Source organism: Monodon monoceros, unplaced genomic scaffold (assembly GCF_005190385.1).
Source record: "Monodon monoceros isolate NGI ecotype Baffin Bay Population unplaced genomic scaffold, NGI_Narwhal_1 Super_Scaffold_5, whole genome shotgun sequence".
NCBI lineage: Eukaryota > Metazoa > Chordata > Mammalia > Artiodactyla > Monodontidae > Monodon > Monodon monoceros.
The window spans coordinates 27,651,141-27,671,801 of record NW_021703782.1 but is presented as its reverse complement, the minus strand read 5'-3'; the positions used below and the strand labels follow the sequence as shown (position 1 = coordinate 27,671,801).

Sequence of the window (20,661 nt, the reverse complement as noted above, 5' to 3'; positions counted from 1 at the left end):
CCCCCGACCCTCTGTCGGCTCCACCCCCTGGGCCTGCTCCGCCCTCTAACCACGCCCCTCGTCCGAGGCCCCGCCCCTACGGTTGGCGCCATCCCATCCCCTACCCACTCTCCTCAGTCCCTAAAGGCAGCGCGAGCCCTGCTCACCCACCTAGAGGCGGGGAACGGAGAGAACGTTCTAGCGAGTCTCCCTCACCCCCACCCAACCCACACCCCCAGGCTGACGTGTCGGCCGGACCCCCGAAGGAGGCAGCTGCCTTCGCTGTCGTTCTGCGGCCTCTCTCTTACCAGCTGGTCCGCGCCAGAGCTGCTTCAGCAGTTTGGGCAGTGGCGAAAAGGCTGCCACCGCCCGGTTCTGTGGCTTGAAAATTTGACTTTGCCTCGTACTGGTTTTTTGTTTTGTTTTGACTTTTTTAGAACTTTCCCGCGGTCGCTCGTCAATGGAGCCGCGCGCGCACGTATCCGCAGTGCACTCTGGGGCCTGGCCAGCGGCTCCGCGCCCCCGCGGCCTCGCGGGAAAATTCCGACGAATCTCTTGCTCGTGGGGCGGGGCGGGGTAGGGGGCTCCGGCTCAACCGGAAGTCGGTCTGGCTGGGCGGGTTCCCCGGCGAGGGGGCCTGCTGGGGCTGCCTTAGATGTCACCGGCCTCTGGTTGGTGTCGCTGGCCCCAACTAGACCGCAGGAAGTACCTGGAGGGGAAAAACGCGGATTTTTTAATCGGTTGTTGCTCAGTTATTTCAAGATTCTGTTCAAAATGCAGAGAATTTTTAAAAGAAAAATTGAGTCTTTGTCAAGAAGGTAAAACCTCGAAAGAAGGCCTAGAATATGATTTTCTAAGTGTGGTCACACACAAAAAAGGGATCTTTCTCGGGTTGATGCCCCTCACCACCACCAAAATCAGTTCTATACACTGTTTGATTGGGGTTCAAATCAGTTCTACGCTGCATTTAAACCTAAGTGGTTTAAATAAATAAATGGAAAACAGCATTTTTTAATAAACTTCCATTAATGTCATTAGTATTAGAGTGTCTTGGTGGATTTTTTAATTTTAATTCTTGAACTTAGTAATACACGAAGGTTTTTCACAGATGTTTAAATTTTTACAAAAAAATTTTTTGAGGAAACTACCTAACCTTAAGCCTTATTTTTTTTTTAAATCAATGACATAATTATAAAACTACAACTTAACAGGTGCTTTCAAAAAATTTACTACAAGGCAATGTACACACATAATAAAAATATTCAGACACCTCCAGCCTTCTATAATAAAGGAGTATCCACTTTACCAAATACGCACTTTACCGAATAAATTGAATTCAGAGATTAGATAATCTATTAACGTTATACAGCTTGTAAGTGACAAAGTTAGTGTGTAGGGTAATGGTGACAACAGCAACAAAAATTTTTTTAATTAAAGGGAGATGCAAAAGGAACCAGACCTAGAATTTGAGACAAAATTGGCAGGATCTGTATCAAGAAGTAAGGTGTTAAATCTATTCTTGAAAATATTCCCTGCCAGCCAAAGAGGTCTCTGCTTGTTTGGTGTGTGCATAGTTCAAGGTGAGTAAATCTAAAGCAGGGCTTGTGCAGAGAGACACATGCTTGAGTGATATTCATCATGGCACTTTGGCCATAAGAAGAAAGTCCCCTAATGTGACAAGTTTAACTTTTGTGTTTACCAGCAAAGGAAGCAATTAAACCATGTATTTCTTTAGAGAAAATATCTGTTTTGTTACTCAGGCCCTTTGAAGTATTTGCTGAAAAATCATTTCTAGTGTTTGTAGTGTTAATAATTGAGGTCTTGCCATTTTGTAGTTTTATGTCTTTTTAATTCAGTGGTTAATAAAGAGTTGCATGGCTCGTTACAGTATATGAAAGGACATCATATTTAAGCCTAATTTAGACCTAAATGGGTAGCGTGTATAGTATAAATTTCCAAATATAAATTTATGGGAATTTATAGACATTCATTTTATCTGGCATCCATATGTATGGAGCTATCCTAATACTTTAATACTGAGACGATCACTATAAAATGCCTGAAAAGTTTCTTGAGAAAAATACTTAGATGTGAATCCTATTTTTAACTGCCTCATAAAGTTGAGTATGTGTGTTCTAGAAACAATTTTGGTTACAGTATAGAGTCAAATCACACAAATAATATGGCAAAAATGAAAAATGGCATGTGTAGGCGAAAATTATTTCATCCTTAGACACAATTCGAATTAGAATCTATTCTAATGGAATCCATCCTTTAGAATCTTTACATTCTGGAGAGAAGAAACACCACAGCTGCGTGCTGCAAGGCTACTGACATTAAATCTTCCTTTAAAATTCAACAAACAAATAGAATAAACTGTCTCGGACTCTAGCCGTTGTAGTAAGACTCATGTTTCCAGAGTTAGTCCAGACACCCACCTGGTTTCCGGCTCTCATATGGCACCCCAACACTTAACACTATCTTGTCCTTGGCTCTAATATTTGCCGCTGGTACCTCAACTGTGAATATTTAATAAGTGTTTATTAAGTCCCAGGCACTAGGCTGATTATTTTCTTTAATCCTCACAGTGATCTTTTGTGGCAGACAATATTCCAGTTTCACAGATAAAGAAACTGATGCACGGAGCAATCTCAACTAATAGGTGTTATACCTTCAAATACAGGTAGATTGATTCTGGTGCTTCTTATTACTTGCCATTCTCTTGCTCTTGCCCCAGTCTGGGTACCAGACCACTTCCCAAGATTTTAGTGGGGCAGAAGTGGGGGAGGGATGATGTGACCCCAGAGGCTGTGCATGTTCATCACCGCACTGCTTTCCTCTTAAAACATTCTGACTGAGGAAATGAATGTTAAATTGCAGATGAAAACAGTAATAATAATGCTTGTGCACGAAATGCATCAAGAAATGGTGCAAGTAATAGTGAAAGTCTTTGATCTGCCACGCTGATGGCGGAAAGGCACCTGAGGTCAGGAAACAGGGCTGCCAGAGGTGGAAAATAACAGAAAAAGGGAAATGTATTATAACTGTTGCATGGTACTGCCACCCTCCCCCAACATGCTCATTCTCTAGGCTCTGTTGAAAGAATGAACCTTAGGAAAATATATTTGTACTAATCACCCAGCTCCCTGCCACAACGACTTGAATCAGAAATAGTAACCTGATCCCCACTGAACCAGTCAAACTGTTGCTGGGGAATTTGAAATCGCAGCGCTGGGACTGACTGTACCACCCCTACATCACAGAAGCCAAACCCCATGCCAACCAAAGACACTGGGGGAAGAAAAAATATAAGTAGCAAACAAAGTTAGTTGGCAGAGAATGTTGAAAGACCATGTTATTCCATGAGAGATAGAGGGTAGTTACCATTCCCAACTTTCCATTTTTAATCCCAATTTTAAGGCAAACTGACTAGCTTATTTTTCTGTTCTTAGTTGTCGGTGAGATTCCCTTGCATCATTGCAACAATCACTCCTTCACTTATTCTGACTTCAGTGAGTTTCTCTCCCTTACTGCAAAGCAAGCCCTGACTAAGGACCTGGCAGTGGCAGCTCTTCTTTGTGTTACTGGGCATTAGCACTTTGGATAAAACCTACTTGATAAATTAATCAATGGATACCTCATGAGAACCTCCCAAGCAGAAGGCATGAAGCATATAGGCTGCACTGAAAACACAGATCCATCTGAGTATATTGGAGTTTGGAGAAATCTCACAGCTCACCTATATAGTCCAGGAGTTCCCTGTATGTGGGCCAGTAAAGTGTCAATAATATTAGAAGACTAACAGAGTTAACTGTTTATTAGGTGGAATAAAGACTGGAGAGCAAGGGGGAATCTACCATCATTTCACTTTTTTAGTAACATTTTTGACTTTCAGAAAAGATGGGAAGGAGTCTCAAAGAACAGTCTTATAAACTGAATAAATTTTGCTTCACGAAAAACTCATTAGATTGTCCTTATTAACCTTGTTTTACCACTTCCTCTTTCCTTGTTAGTATGAGAACACTGCTTTTACTTAGCATGGCAATGTGCCCAATAAAAAAGACTACATTTCCCAGACTCCCTTGCTATTGGGGTGGCCACGTAAGGAGGTTGTAGCCAGTGAGAGAGAAGTGGAATCTGTCGGGTAGGACTCTCAGAGAGGTTTCTGGAAAGGCCGAAAGACAATAGACAAGGAGCTTTTTAGCCCTTTCCCTCTTTCTCTTTTTTCCTGCTGGTGGTCCAGTCACCTTGGACCATAAAGTACCTCAAGGACAATGGTCATGGAATACGGACGGCAGAACAAAGGAAATAAAAGGACCCTGGGTCCCCAGTAATCATGGGAGTCACCTGGTTTTCCTAACTCTGGACTTCTTTTATTTTTTAAATAAATTTATTTATTTATTTATGGATGCGTTGGGTCTTTGTTGCTGCACGCGGGCTTTCCCTAGTTGTGGCGAGCAGGGGTTACTCTTTGTTGAGATGCGCGGCCTTCTCACTGCAGGGGCTCATCTTGTTGCAGAGCACGGGCTCCAGGAACGCGGGCTTCAGTAGTTGTGGCATGTGGGCGCAGTAGCTGTGGCTCGCGGGTTGTAGAGCACAGGCTCAGTAGTTGTGGCACATGGGCTTAGCTGCTCTGCGGCATGTGGGATCTTCCTGGACCAGGACTTGAACCCGTGTCCCCTGCATTGGCAGGCGGATTCTTAACCACTGTGCCACCAGGGAAGTCCTGGACTTCTTTTAGAACAAACAAAAATAAATCTGTTTTGTTTCTAAAATAACTACTGTTATTTTTTTTTTAACATCTTTATTGGAGTATAATTGCTTTACAATGGTGTGTTAGTTTCTGTTTTATAACAAAGTGAATCAGCTATACATATACATATATCCCCATATCTCCTTCCTCTTGCGTCTCCCTCCCTCCCACCCTCCCTATCCCACTACTGTTACTTTAGGTCTTTCTTGCTAGCAGCTGAACTCAGCTGAGGCACTATAGTAGGATCTGAGGTTACTGTGATGAAAAAAATAAAAGAAAGAGAAAAAATACATATCCTCTGCCCTTGTGAAGCTTAGTCTAGTGAAGGGGATCGTCCTTTAATTAATCAACATCTTCTCTGCCAGTAGCATAGATGTTGTCAAAATGAGATAAACTCAAGACACTAGCACGTTTCATTCAAAAAAGGGGGTGGGGGGTCCTAAACCACCTCAAGAGACAGGAAGGCCGGAGACTCTTACCCACTTACTAAAATCCTATAAATGTCGTAGAATGGAGAAACAACTTTATCATTTCGCAATCTCTGACAGAGAATCCCCAGAAAACAAAAGTTTTTTCTTTTTCCATTGATCAATGATATACCCTTTTTGGAAAAAAAAAAAAAAGAATAAGAAAAAATATATATATATATAAGGGCAGTTTTCATCTGATTTTCTTTAGCTCAGTAAAAAATGCATTCCTATTTAGAGCATGCATTCCCACTAATCATGGTGTGTTGTAACTAACATAGCACATTTTTATTGCCTGCAAAAAATAATAAATTACATTTTGAAAGAAGCACATGGCTTAAAAATAATTTTCTTCTTAAGTATTTCATAATGATTCATTTAGCATGAAATTAATAGTAAAGAATTGCTAAGAATAAGCACTTTAAAAATAGCAAATGAAAAGAAATTCTGCACATTTATGATTTGATTAATTCTGGAAACTATTTAGTCAAAAATAAGTAAGTTTTTTTCCCATTCTTGTATCAGTTTCAGATTGACCCTTTAATTGCCTAGCATTTCTCAGTAAGACTAGTTAACTGCATTTACTAATGTGCTACATTTAGGTTTCAATACACTCAAATCATACAATAAAACAGCTGCTGGTGAGTGGCAGAAATGTGGAGATGTGGCTCAAAGGGTACAAACTTCCAGTTATAAGATGAGTGAGTTCTGGGGATCTAATGTACAGCATAGTGACTGTAGTTAACAATACTGTATTATATACTTGAAAGTTGCTAAGAGAGTAAATCTTAAATGTTCTCATCAAAAAAAAAAAAAGGTAATTACGTGAGGTGACGGAGGTGTTAACTAACCCTATTGTGGTAATCATTTCACAATATACACATGTATCAAATCATCACATTGTATGCTTTAACTTATACAATGCTATATGTCAATTATAATTCAATAAAGCTAGAAAAAAACCTGCTGCATGATAAAGGAAAAAACCCCAAACATGACACCAACATGTATATATAAAGTATAGTATTATACTATATAGTATAATATATACATATATGTATATATTATACTAAATACATGTATATAGTATAATATATATGTATAATATATACATATATATACATATATATATAGCTTTCATTCGTCAAGATCCAAGATCTATAAGAGTGAGTGGGAGAAACTAACATTTAATGAGCACCTACTATGTCAGGCATTTTGTTAAGCACGTAACATTTATTATCTCATTTGATTACTTTCTCTGGCATAATCTCATCACATGTAAGTATAATTTTAAAAAAATGTCACTCCCATTTTTCATGTAAGCCAGTAGAGACAACGTATCAGGAGAAATCATTTTAACTGTAAAAAAAAAAAATCAGGACTGCAAGTGACAGAGCATCATCTGTAGTCTCACTGGGGCTTGATTTCACAACTTCCTTAAATGTCTTAGATCTCTTTTCTTCTCACACTTGCAGACACCTGTCTTTGCCTTGCTCCCTGGCTTCATGTGCATATATCTTAGCTCCCAACAAGGCCACAGTCATCTTAGGAGCTGAAACCAGGTCCTCTTCTTCTGTATCTCTTGAGGGTCTAGCAAAATATTGGGCCAGAAAGAATAAGCAAGCACCCTGAAGTTTGCATCTTGCCAGCAGATTGTTTTGTTTACCTTGAAGGCTGTTTGAGAAAAAAATTGATTGAAAACATTTAGAAATCAGAGGATCTCACAAAAAATTCTTTACATCCCACTTTTCTTCTAAAAATGGAAAATATGGGCACCCTGGGCCAGCGTTTCTGCCTGGGAACCACCACCTGTAGTTCAAGAGCAGCACCTCCTGTAGATAGGCAGTGGTTCTCCAGCTGGGTGGCCTCCCAGCCCCAGACTGACCCCAATAAGCACTTGACTTTGGGATTCCTGTACTAGACATGCCATAGAAATCTTTAGTGATGTCCTAACAGTATCCCATCATTTTTCAAGTGTGGAACCTGCTTGCTAAACCCACGTTTGGCCCAGGATCTATTTGAGGGAATCTTCGCAAAACATTTTTAACGTGTAAATTGTCCTCTAAGACCTTGCTAATCAAAGTGTAATCCGTGAACCTACAGCATTAATATCAACTGGCAGCTTGTTAAAAACTCTACTGAACCAGAATCTGCAGTTTAGCAACATACCCATGTGATGTGGATATGAATTAAAATTTGAGAAGTACTCCTCTAGATGAAGTTCATGGCTAACCCTATCTCTCTCTCTCTCTCTCACACACACACACACACACACACACACAAACACACACACATACACACATGCACAAACACCCCAAGGCCAGGCCAAATTCACTCATTTTTGTGTCATGGAAATAATATTTTGAAAATTACTAACAAGTTTTTCTCTTTTGCCTTTCTGAATGTAGAGTCAGAGGCATTCTTCTAAATGAATGGAAAGAGATTAAAAATACAAAGGAATATGAGGTAATGTCTCTAGGCTTAGGCCACAAAAACCCAACTCATAGAACTTACCTATTATTCTTGATGACAGAAGGAGGATACACTGTAAGAACAGTGAAAGAAAAGCACCACTCTTTTTAGCACTAAGAGTTGAACGAAGAATATAGAGGCAGGAGAGACCTTTGGTCCAGGGTCTGAGCATGTCCTACATGTCCTCCCTTCTCCAGAGAGGTGTATAGATTCTGTAAGGCCCACATGAAGGCACAAGGGTTTTTTTGTCCTCACTCTTCTCTTAAAATCTGCCTCTGACAAAAGGACAGCACAATGTAAAAATGGACAAAGGACTTGAATAGATATTTTTCCAAAGATCTACACATGAAAAGATGTTCAACATCATCAGTCAACAGAGAAATACAAATCAAAACCATTTCACACCTAATAGGATGGCTATTATAAAATAAAACAAAACAGAAAACAAGTGTTAGCGCTGATGTGGAGAAACTGGAACTCTCATACATTGTTTGTTAGAGTATAAAATGGTTTAGCTTCTGTGGAAAACAGTTTGGCAGTTCCTCAAAAAGCTAAACATAGAACGACTGTATGATCCAGCAATTCCCCTCCTAGGTATAGACCCAAAAGAATTGAAAACAGGGACTGAAACAGGTATTTGTACACCAATGTTCATTGCACCATTAGTCTCAATAGCCAAATGGTGGAAACAACCCATGTCCACCAACAGATGAATGGATGAACAAAATTAGGTATATGCCTACAATGGAATATACTATAGCCATAAAAAAGGATGAAGTTCTAATCTATGTTGCAACGTGGATACATCTCGAGGATATTATGATGAGTGAAATTAGCTGGACACACTAAAGGATAAATATTGTATGATTATACTTACATGAAATATTTAGAATAGGCAGATTTATAGAGACAGAAAGTAGATTAGAAATGACCAGAGACTGGGAAAAGGGAGTAATGAGGAGAATTTCTGTTTCAGATGTTGAAAAAGTTTTGGAAATTGTGGTGATGAATACTATGAATCAAATTAATGCTACTGAATCGTACGCTTAAAATGGTTGAAATGACAAATTTTATGTTATGTATTTTTTGCCACAATAAAAAGAATAATTTTTGCCTCTGGGGCTCCCCACAGTACTGGGGTGATTTGAAAGTTGATGGTCAGAGTGAGTGGACAGTAAATGGACCTCTGGTTGCTTAGCCCATAGGCTGGAGGGAATATGTGGCATAGACCCAGGTGTCTACAGTCAGTGAAGGTCAGTGTGATGCCAAGTCAGGAGGGGTCATCTCAGACTGTGACCAGTCTGACAAAGAGACCAAACCAGAGGTGACTGACGTCCAAGCAACCTGCAAACAGGACTAGAGCCATGGTCCCAGAGGCCAGAGAAGTCAAAGGACACCTCAATCAGACATCCCAACCCTTCTCTGTCACCATAAGAGGGTATAAGACTCTCTACCACTCATATCTCAAGAGAAGAAAGGGAGAAGGGGCAAATGAGAAACATTTCTATCTGAGAAGGCTGAGCAACAGCTTAAGACACTGATACAATTTTTTTTTTTTTTTTTTTTGCGGTACGTGGGCCTCTCACTGTTGTGGCCTCTCCCGTTGCGGAGCACAGGCTCCGGACACGCAGGCTCAGCGGCCATGGCTCACAGGCCCAGCCGCTCCGCGGCACGTGGGATCACCCCGGACCAGGGCACGAACCTGTCCCCTGCATCAGCAGGCAGACTCTCAACCAGTGAGCCACCAGGGAAGCCCAACACTGATACAATCTTTAAGCCAGATAGAGCTAACAGTTAATTTTTTAACTCCCTCTCTACTCCCCACCCGCACCATAAAACAAAGGGTGGGCTTTCATGAGGAAGATCAAATTGAGTAAACAAAGAAATTTCGAGAGCATGGCGGTGCGTCCCCCAGCGCCTGCTAAACCTCTTACACTGATTCTGGTGCCCCCCTTTTGGCTTCTACATGCTTTTGTGCTAAGGGCCAGGCCCTGTGGGGACTCTTTCTGAAAAGCTTGACTGGGGCTCCTGGAACCACCTCACCTGCAGGTGCAGACTCTGAAATTGAACGTTTGCTTGGTTTCTTCCCCTTCTCTGTCCTTCTTCCTCCATCCGCTTCCTGGTTTCTTTAGGCACCGCCCCCCCCCCCCCCCCCCGTTAATAAGTCACTTGTATACAAAAGCTCATCTCATAGCCTGCTTCTGGGGAACAAACCTACAACATGTGTTTTTCTCTGCACTCCCAAGTTACAATATAATTTAACATCTTCAACCTTGTCACATCTGTTACTTGGCTGACTCCAAAAGTATTTGAGTTTGTGGCCCCTGTTGTAGGTGTTCTGCAATGTTTGTGGGAAGCACTGAGCCAGCTCTGTGGTAGGAGTACCTCAGGGAGGGAAATTTCAAGCAAGGTTGGAAGGAACAGTTTGGGAACAAGATCACAGAGGTGGGCACCTACTTCCTTCCTCCTCGTTTTGGCCCCCCCTCCCCCAAACCCCAACTCTGCTTCTAGATGTTAGACTCCAGGCTGGTGAAGTGACTCCAGGAGCCCAAGTCCAGTTTTCCAAAGTGAATCACAGGAGGCCTGACCCTTAGAACAAAAACAAACTCTTTAAAATTTAAAAGGTAATATGGGTTTATTTCAGAAACCATAAACTAGTAAGAAATAATAAAAATAGAAGCAACTAATTCAAATTTTCTGTTTTATATCCATGAATCCATTCATTTTTTTCTCTTTTCCTGATTTCCACTGGATACTTTGAGATTTCTTCTGCTAGTTTAAGTTATGTAATATTTTTGTTCAGTAGCCGTTACACTCATGTTTATCCCTGTTGACTTCTTAAACTTTTCAACATTTGCGTCTTCCCCTAAAAGTACTACCCAACTGCTACTACTCTAGTTCCAGGTATCACCGTCTCTCACCTGGGTCACTACAAAGCATTGCTGTTGGATTTCTCTGCTTCCACCTTGCAGCTATAAGTCCTTTTAAAAGCCAGAATTGGCCCTTCTCCACTGAACATCCTCCAGTGGCACCCTATTTGACTAAGGAAAAAAAAGTCAAACTCCATAGCTTGGCCTACAAAGGCACACCGCGTCTGAATTCTTGCTATTGATGTGGCATCATCCCCCTGTTAATCCCCCCTTAGCTCACTGGGCTTCAGTACATTGGCCTTTTTGCCCTTCTTCAGGCATGCTATGGAAGGTCCCACCTTGGGGCCTTTGCACCAGCTGTTGCTTCTCCTTTCTCTCACCTCTTTCATGTCATTGCTTAAATGTTCCTTCTTAATGAGGTGTACCCTGATCCTCCTATCTAAAATGGAAACAAAAACAAAAACAGAAAGCCCTCCCAGCACTCCCGATTCCCTTATCCTGCTCAATTTTTATTCTTTTTGACCAAAGCATCTCCTAACATATTATGTAATTTACCTATTTATTATGTTTATTGTTTATTTTCTGGATCTTCCAACTAACATGTGAAGGCTTGAGGGCAGGGATCTTCTACTGGCTTGCTTACTGATATATCCTGAATACCCAGGCCAGTGTCTGGCACAAAGCAGGGATTCAGTAAATATTGGTTGAATGAATGAATGAACGAATGAATAATGCTCTACATTTCTTATGATTTATCTTCCAAATTTCTAATTGTCTTTTTCCTTTTAATTACTGGGTTATTTCTTCATCTTTATTTTCTGAATATTGGATTGAATTTTACATTTCTGCAATCATATTTCATTTTCAAAAGCTCTTCTTGTTTTCTAAATGTTCCATATTTATAATCCCCCATTTTTATCATGGATACAATATGTTCTCTTATTTTGAAGTTTTCTTGCATTGCCTTTTTCCTCTGCTTCTTTTTTTTTTTGTTTTTGTTTTCTATACTGAAAGATTTCTTCAAATTTATGATGAACTTTGTCTATTCATATTTAATATTGAGGCACTAAAGGCCCATTGGAAATTCCACATACCTGGTTGGATCCTGTCAATGGGTGGTCCTCAATGGGTGGTGATAGGTGTCAGCCTGTCCTTTTTGCAGGGGAACCTTCAATATCAGTATCTATAGAATTTCGGGGAGGGGGCTGGTTAGTCTTCCAGTAGAGAAGCTCGTCCCTGAGATCATACTCCTGCCTGCCAGGAGTATGGGTAAGGGACCTGAGCAGAATACAGGGGACTGCAGTTCTCCCAGTTCAGAGTGTAGATTTTCACTGGAATTTTCCAGTACAGAACTTTATCCCTGCCGTAAGTTGGAGTGTAGCCACAAGATCAGAGTCCATGTGGTTCAATCTTCCTGTCTTCAGCCAGTGTAGGGGCAGGGTAATTCTCTAGCTGCGCGGTGGGGAAGGGGCGGGGTGAGGCTTGGGGGTCTATTTCTTACCACCAATTTTACTCCTGCCTTTAACTCTGCACTGCACCCATGCTTCTGAAGTACCCAGCACCTCCAATTCCTGAGCCATCCCAGGGTTTAGTAGTGCAAACCTGCTCACTTCTGATCTTCTCAAAAGGTGGAGATTTTAGCTTCCAGTTCGCTAAGACAGATGTCAGCCACTGATTTGTTTGCCAGCTTCCAAAATTTTATTAAGCTCTTGCCTCTGCTGTTGCCTATTCTGCTTTCTTTATTCTTATGGGTTTATGTCTGTTTAATTTATTTTGCCCTATTTTAGTGGGGTTTTGGGAGGAAGCAAAAATTAAATTATTTAATTGGAAGTGATTTGTGTTATGTCCAATATAAATATTATTTATGTAAAAATAAAAGAAAAACACTTGCACTTTTCTTTTTGAGAGATTGTGTTTACATCAGGACACTGATTATCAAATAAAACCAAGTTTTACTCCATATATGCTTATTTGTGCAATACTATCTAAAAAGTATCTAACCTTTAAAGACATTTAAACATTTAAAAATGATGGGTGGAAGCATTGTAATTTTCCCCTCTATAACATGAATCATTTGTTCCGCTGGGACACTGTTTCCCAATATTTCTAAACTAATGTCTCTTTTGAACAAATATAAAACTTTTCATTTTCCCCAGTCCTTGCCATTTCTGATAAATTTCTCTTAAGGGCCTAGAAGATATTTATTAAGCTTTATATTCTATATTTTGAATTATAAAAGTAAGGTTTTATTTATATTTCCAAATATAAAGTATTGAGTAAATATATGTATTCAAATCATATTTTCTCATTTCTCCAGATTCTAATTAGTTCCCCCTGCTGGGGGTAGGAGGGAGGACAGGTGACTTAGCAAGTTGGTAAAACCGTGTTTAGGATGATTTTAGAAGCAATATTTTTCCCCCTGATTCATGAGCATAACTATTCTGTGAAGTTTCGGGCAAGGGGAAGAATTTTCAAGCAATGTATGTTTTAGACAATGATTTCCACCAAGGTCTATTGCCTTCCAGACTTGACTAAATCATTGTGATAATTAAACTGCTGGTATAATGTGAATTTAAGCTGACTAGATTATCATGGGAAGTTTATCATCTTCATCATGAGAAACAGTCCCAAGCTACCTTCATAAAACTAAATGGACTGCATTTAACATCTCCTCCACAACCATGATAGTGGTTATTTCACCATTTTAATAACATATTTAACCACATTAAATTAATTGGTGGAAAAGGTATTTGTAAAATCCAACTATAGAAATATAAAGAAAAGCACAAGTGAAAAAAGAAAAATTAATTAAAACAGACTTCATCAAAATTTAAACTTTGTGCTTCAAATGATACCATCAAGAAAGTGAGAAAACAACCCACAGAATGGGAGAAAATATTCACAAATCACATGTCTGATGAAGGACATATCTAGAACGTATAAAGAATTCTTACAACTCAGTAATAAAATGATAAATAAACCAATATAAAAATCAGTCAATTATTTGAGTAGACATTTCTCTGAAGAAGATATACAAAGGTCCGATGAGCACATGAAAAGATTCTCAGCATCATCAATCAATAGAGAAATGCAAATCAAAACCACAATAAGCCACTACTTCATACTGACTAGGGTGGCTATAACATCAAATATGTGGAGAAGTTATAACTCTCACACATCACTGATGGGGATGTGAAATGTACAGCCACTTTGGAAAAAGAATTTGGTAGTTCCTCAAAACGTTAAAATGAAGTTACCCTATTATATGACCCATCAATTCCACTTCTAGGTATATACCTCAAAGAACTGAAAACATGACCACACAAAACCTTGTACATAAATGTTTATAGCAGTATTATTTATAATCGTCAAAACATGGAAACAATCCAAATGTCTATCAACCGATGAATGGATAAACAAATGCGGCATATCTATACAAAGGAATATTATTCATCCATAAAAAGAAATGAAGTACTGATATCCTGCTACAATGTGTGTGAACCTTGAAGGCATTATGCTAAGTGAAAGAAGCCAGACACAAAGACCACATATTGTATCATTCCATTCATGTCCAGAATGGCAAATCCACAGAGACAGAAAACAGATTAATGCTTACTAGGGGCTGGGATGAGGGGGAATGGGCAATGATTGTTAATGAATATGGGGTATCTTTTGGGGGTGGTAAAAATCGTCTAGAATTAAATAGTGGTGAGCGCTGTGTAAGATTGTTGACTATACTAAAAATCACTGACTTGTACACTTTTAAAGGGTGAATTTCAATATTTCAATAAAGCTATTATTAAAAAGCAATTTCCCTAATTAGCTAAAAAGAAAATCTCTGATCCACCAGGTAGCTGTTGGAATCAAGATATAACAAGGCCCACACAATTCATTTGGTTGATAAATCTCTTAAGACTCTTTTAAAATCCAACCATTTCCCTTCTCTTTTTCATGCCACTGATTTGTTGAAACAATCCCTTAATTAATACATCAGATTACTGTTTTGCTTGTGTTGCAGTTGTAGGACGGTGTAATGGTGAATTTCCTTTATTTAAAATTTTCTCTCAGCCCCTTTAATGTTCCATTTTCATTCTGGAAGAAATAAGCCTCGTTCCCCGTTATGGGAAACTTCCGAGCTTTCAGAGACTTAGATCCTCATTAGCCTTCCTCTCTCCACATCCCCCACAATCATCCCCTCGACCTCCCTCGTTGCTGACCTCGGCCTGTTCTCCATTACCCTTCAGCCCAGCCTGGCCTCCCCAGGGTGGCACACAGAATTGCAACTCCAGATGTGGACTGACCAGGGACGCGCCTATTGGGATGGTTATTTCCCTTGATCTGGACGCCATCCTTTAGTTAATACAAATTAAGTTCTCATTAGTTAGTTCATTCATCAGCTCACATTCTTGGCTTATTTTCCCCTTGAAATCAACTAAAACACCTAGGATGTGTTTGCACATGTGTGTCTGTTTTCTCATATAAACTTATGCCAGGCTGTGTACTTTACAGGGATTTTTGAACCTAAAGGCAAGTTTTTATTTTTACTTCTGTGCATTAAATTTCATTCTGTTGATTTTTGTCCATCTCTACAATCTTCAGAGATCCTTTGAATCGTACATACTTTACAAGTCTGAGAAGCACATTTCTCTGTTGCAAGGTCAAATACAGAGCCCTAGAGCTTTCCTTTAAAGGCCTTCTTTCCCATATAACATTGATACATTGCCTCTTTGACCTCTTAGGTTTAATCAACTATAAATCCAGCAGACTGTACCATTTCCCAGGCCTTAATTCTCCATGTGCTCTACAATAGTATCATGAAAGACTTTGAGAAGTGCTTATCTGAAGCCAAGAAACTGTTCATTTATTTCCAGACTCATTTCATTTTTCCTTACCTTTCATTGCAGCTCACTAAACAATAAAGTGTTTCCTTGATCTCAAGAACGATATGAGTCCCTAAATTGCAAGACTTGATTGTTTTGCTGAAATTTTTGATAACTACATTATTCTGCTCACAAATCCATAATCTCTAATCTTTGAAACATAGTCTTTAAAACAAATTCTCACTAAGTTGTTTTAACAGACCTCTGCCTTAATGAATATTTCCCTTCTTTTACCTTGTCAGTCTGAATTTTGTCTTATCCGGATAACATGTTGGACAAAATATTCATTGACTTCAATATTTTGTTTTGAGGAGAATATTTTCTAATTTTAAGAAATTTCTTGAGAGTATCATATTTATTTAAGCTCTCTTAAATGTGTCTTATGATAAATACCATACGTATATAGTAATATCTTAACTGCTTATTCATTTTGACATCCTTTGTAGGCAACAGCATGCTTAAATCCGTATACTACTCTACAGAAAATCAGAATGCAAAAAGTAACTGCTGAATATAGCCACGAACACAGTGAATTCGATAAGGTAGGCTGAGAGACTCAGAGACTTCTTTCTGTCAGCTTCTGAAAGAAAACCCCACACTCCCATAGCTCATAAATGATAGGCATTTATGAGACATCCACAAACTGTGTGAATGGCTGGAGAGTCTTTCCACGACTGGTGCTCTTGCAGGACCACATTAGGCTCTGCATCTGAACTGGCCACATTCGGTGATGTGGATGTGGACAGGTGAGCTTGATGCTCTGCCATTTTTACTATCAATCATCCAAAAAACATTTGCGCTCGGGAAATACTGGTCGGTTTAGGATTGCAAGGAAATGGCAGTTCCCTCTGCTTGATGAGGTGATCCACTCTAGGAAGATCTCACATTTTTTTTCAACCATTCCAAATGGAAAACAGCCAAGCTCTGGACAACAGCACATGGTTTGGTCTCTGCAAGATGCAAACTCCATCCTGCTCAGAGAATTTTTTTCCTGCTAAAAGAGTAAACAAAGCAGTAAATAAAGCAAACATTCTGTAGGAATCCTATGTGGAGAGTGTGGGGAAGGCTGCTCTGTCAGAGCCGACATTTCAAGAAACATCTTCAGCCTGAAGGAGACTTATGGCTTTTGCGTTATTCAGCCCAGTAATAGGTATACTGTGCTTTGGGGAAACATTCTAAATGTAACCATATTAATGGGGCTCATAACTTTACTAGTAGATTAATGAGGATCTGAAAGATAGGCTAAGTCTGATCTGGATAATGTGGTGATTAATGTTTGTGATGTAATAAGGAAGCCCCAATTAGGAAACTACAGGGGAAAAAAAACCTCAACAGGCTTTTTCACTTAACCAAAGCTTTCTACCATCTAAAGAAATTTTGCAGTGTCATTTAATAAGCTTTATGGACTCAGGACATAAAGTCAGAGGAAAGCCTATTAAATGTTGAATCAAGAGTAAGCATTGTAACGATCCACTGAGACTTCATATCTTTCCTTATGAAAATTCCGACATCAGAACAAATTACTGTGAAAAATATGATTTGAGGTTATAATAATAAACTGGTCTATGTTTGTGATATTTCAAGTACACTTTATACTCGGTTCTTTTAAGAATATGGGAAACATACAGCATCATTTTCAAGTGGACATTCACCTACAGTCCAATTTTCACTCTCATTGTGACTTTTAACAAATTCATCCAAAGTATTAAGGACAAAAACAAACACTCCCATCTTTAAAGTGAATTTTATACCCCCATTTCTTTGGGCCAATAAAAACATCTTAGGATGCCAGATATTAGTAATAGTTTTCCCTACATACATAGCATATTTATGTCAAATTATTCTTTTGTATTGGAAGAACATTCTAGAAATAAAAACCTAAAGAAACTTTAAACTACTATGCACATACATATACAATACGAGAGACATCTTCTTACTAAAAATATATATATACGAAACAATTACACAGCCTTTTAAATGATACTGGTGAAATCCTTTTTTGCACCCTACTTAGTGGTTTCTGGAGGTTAATGACCAGATTCTAGAGGTTAATGACCATCTGAGGAGGATCAATGAGCTAAGGCTTCGTCAGAACTATTAACCTCAACCGATCACTAATGGCTAGAAATGTCTTGGGTCTGGGAGGTTAGCTATAGTACAAGATTAAGGAGAAGGAACTGTAAGCTCTTAATACCATCTTTATGCACTATGTCCTTTAATTTGGAATGTACACGGCAATTATTGTTTTGTACATTGGCCGATCAGATGATTTAAATCACCATTCAGTATTCTGTCCAACAGTGCTATAATTAAAGGCCTTGGATTTAAAAAGGAAATAAAGTCTATTAATTTCTATCCATTTCAGTTGCTTATGTTTTTTGTTTGTTTGTTTGTTTGTTTGTTTCTTTGCAGTACGCGGGCCCCTCACTGTTGTGGCCTCTCCCGTCGCGGAGCCCAGGCTCCAGGACGCGCAGGCTCAGCGGCCATGGCTCACGGGCCCAGCCGCTCCGCGGCATGTGGGATCCTCCCGGACCGGGGCACGAACCCGTGTCCCCTGCATCGGCAGGCAGACTCTCAACCACTGCGCCCCCAGGGGAGCCCTCAGTTGCTTATGATTTTTATATCCCTTGCCAGAGTTAGTTTTGTATTTTTTCTTAGCATCTCTGTACAGGGTTTTTTATCTCTTAGAAAAGTATCCCTATTTGTTAATCAATTCACTGGAGTGTAATCGGTACTCAAAATGATCTAGAACAGAGTCAAGAAGTCTTCTCAAAACACTGCAATTTAAGTAACCACCTGCATTTCTCAGGTCCCAGAGAGCTCTCTCTGACTCTTTCAATTTCACGCTTATCACTGAATGTTTTGTATTGGGCAGGGAAAACATCTTAGGTGTCTATGCAGTGTCTATTTTGTTTTTAGCACATGGAAGTCCCCCCAAAACATGTATTGATTTGACTGTATACATGTGACTCAAGTCTCTGTATATGCATCTTTAAACACGGTAGCTATGCTTATTTTCAAATACTCATGCTCTACATGATTAAACATGTTCAGAACAGTGATGCCCATAACATATTACTACGTGAAAGAAGAAAGTATGTAAAATATAATCCTATTTTTTAAAAAAGAAAGGAAAATATTCTCAAATTATTTGAATTATTAAAGTCACACAACTGTGAACTTATTCAGTTATGTGTCTCTCTTTTTGAAAAAATTCCGGGTTCCTTGAAGAACAATGAGTTGGTAAGTTTTAGGCAAACAAATCAAAACTCCTCAAAGCATTCTCCTTAGTCTTGCCTTATATCAATCACCCTTTCTTATTAACTTCTCACCCTTAAAATGTGCTTCAGTGGGGGAAAAGTATGTGGTAGGCTTGGGGGTGAGGAGTGAGTTATAAAATGCAAATTATATAGAAGGGAGCTACAGCTATAACAACACCTTATGTTTATTCTGAGCCTTGCTCAGTGTTTTGTAAGCACAATCTCCTTACTCCTGTGGGATGAGTAGGTGGCAAGACTCTTGATCTTTACTTGACAGATATCTATGATATAAAAAATTAAATGTGAGCATAAGATCTTAACAGAAAGGAATTGGATGATGAGAAAGGTTAATGTATGCCCTCAAGCACAGTTCAGAGCAATCTACACTACACACTTGATTTTCAGCTGCATTTTTTAGCATCTCCCAACATGCAAAGTTCCCATGTGGTAGGAGTCCCAAAAAACTGGTCACAGTGGTTGCCTTGAGGGAGAGAAATTTGGTAGATGGAGGGAGGGATTAATGAAGGGGAGATTTTTTCCCTGTGTACTCTTCTGTACCTTTTGGATTTACTTATTCAAAATTTAATTAAAATTTAAAAAAACCACAAAAAACCTCCTAAAACAGTTTTCAAGAGGGCAGATTCAGTCAGAAGATCTGCTCCCTTGATGTTTTCCCTCCATTCTCCAGGAAACTTGGTGGCTGTGCTTTATCCTTCATGTTTCTTTGTAATACTCTGATAGAAATCATTGCCTACAATTGATAGTTTGTATTAAATGTATAAATTAGCCTACAATTAAATGTATACATTCAGAGATTTAATAGAAATGAGAAGTGCACTGTGTTGAAAGGCACTTTGGCTCTCCCTCTCTGTGAATTTATATATGTACTGCACTTTCTTCATCTGGGTGGTGGATCACACCAAAGACGTTTCAGGTGTCTTTACAAACCACAAAGAGTTTTTAAAAGAGGAGGTAAGTGTCCTCCTTTTCCTGATTTCACCCAGTTTTCAACTCCTTATCAATTTAGTCTTGATTGAATAAAATAGATGTGAGGTCTTAGGCTGACTAGCAATGAAATACAACTTTTTAAGCAGGAACAAGAAAAGAACTAAATCAGGGTAACCAGTGTGTGTGGGGGGGTGGGCAGTGAGAAACATACTTAATGATTGTACATATACAATTTTGCGCCCACCTCCCAGTGTTTGAAATTTATCCCAGTAAATCCCAAGGGTACCACTGTTTCCAGACAGACCATATCTTTCAGCCTAGGAGAGAAGAACTAAGGAAAATGTCCTTCCCTGACCTCTGTGAGCTCCAGAGCTGTGCTCCTCCAATTCTGAAGTGCTTCTAGATCAACCCCAGCAAATGAAAGTGCATAGTTTTCTTGTTAAAATGCAGATTCTGGTTCAGCTGATCTGGGGAAAGGCCGTAGATTCTGCATTTTAACACACTACCAGGTGACATCCTTGCTGCTGGTTCAGGGAGCACACCTTGAGTAGAGAGGATTTAGACAGAACCCGTGTCTCAGTTGCATCAGTTGTATGAACAGATTACGCTGGTGCCAACAATTAAGGATTCCTTTTTCTTAGCCAGCAAGCCTGGGGACTGGCAGAATTGGGCTGATGGGGCATTTCCACAATGCCATCCGGGATCTCAGATCCTTTGACTGTTTTTGCTTTGCCATCTTTCATGTGTGATTTTCATTCTCATTCTGTCAGTAGAGTGGCTGCCCTTCTGGGTATCAGATTAATTTTTTTATACAGGGCATAGAGTTAATGGAAGAGGGCAAATGGTATATGACAGCTGAGTCTGCCTCTTTTAATCAGGAAAACTGTAGCTTTCGTGGAAGCCAGAATTCTACTTCTCATCGGCCAGTAGACTTCTACCGACATCTCATTGGCCAGACGTGTCACATGAGCACACGCAGCTTCAAGGGAACTTTGTAAATAAAAATTTTTAACCAATCTTATTATCACCCTG

At 39.5% G+C, this 20,661-nt stretch overlaps 1 protein-coding gene across 4 annotated transcripts in view; it reads right to left on the bottom strand.

Moving 5' to 3' along the window:
• FANCC (FA complementation group C) overlaps nt 1–492 on the bottom strand; it is a 263,659-nt gene extending 263,167 nt beyond the window's left edge. For all 4 annotated transcript variants that reach the window (XM_029202039.1, XM_029202038.1, XM_029202043.1 and 1 more), the window contains exon 1: nt 288–492. The gene's annotated coding sequence lies outside the window, so the exon portion shown is untranslated. The remainder of the gene's footprint in view (nt 1–287) is intronic.
• Nucleotides 493–20,661: the final 20,169 nt, after the last annotated feature.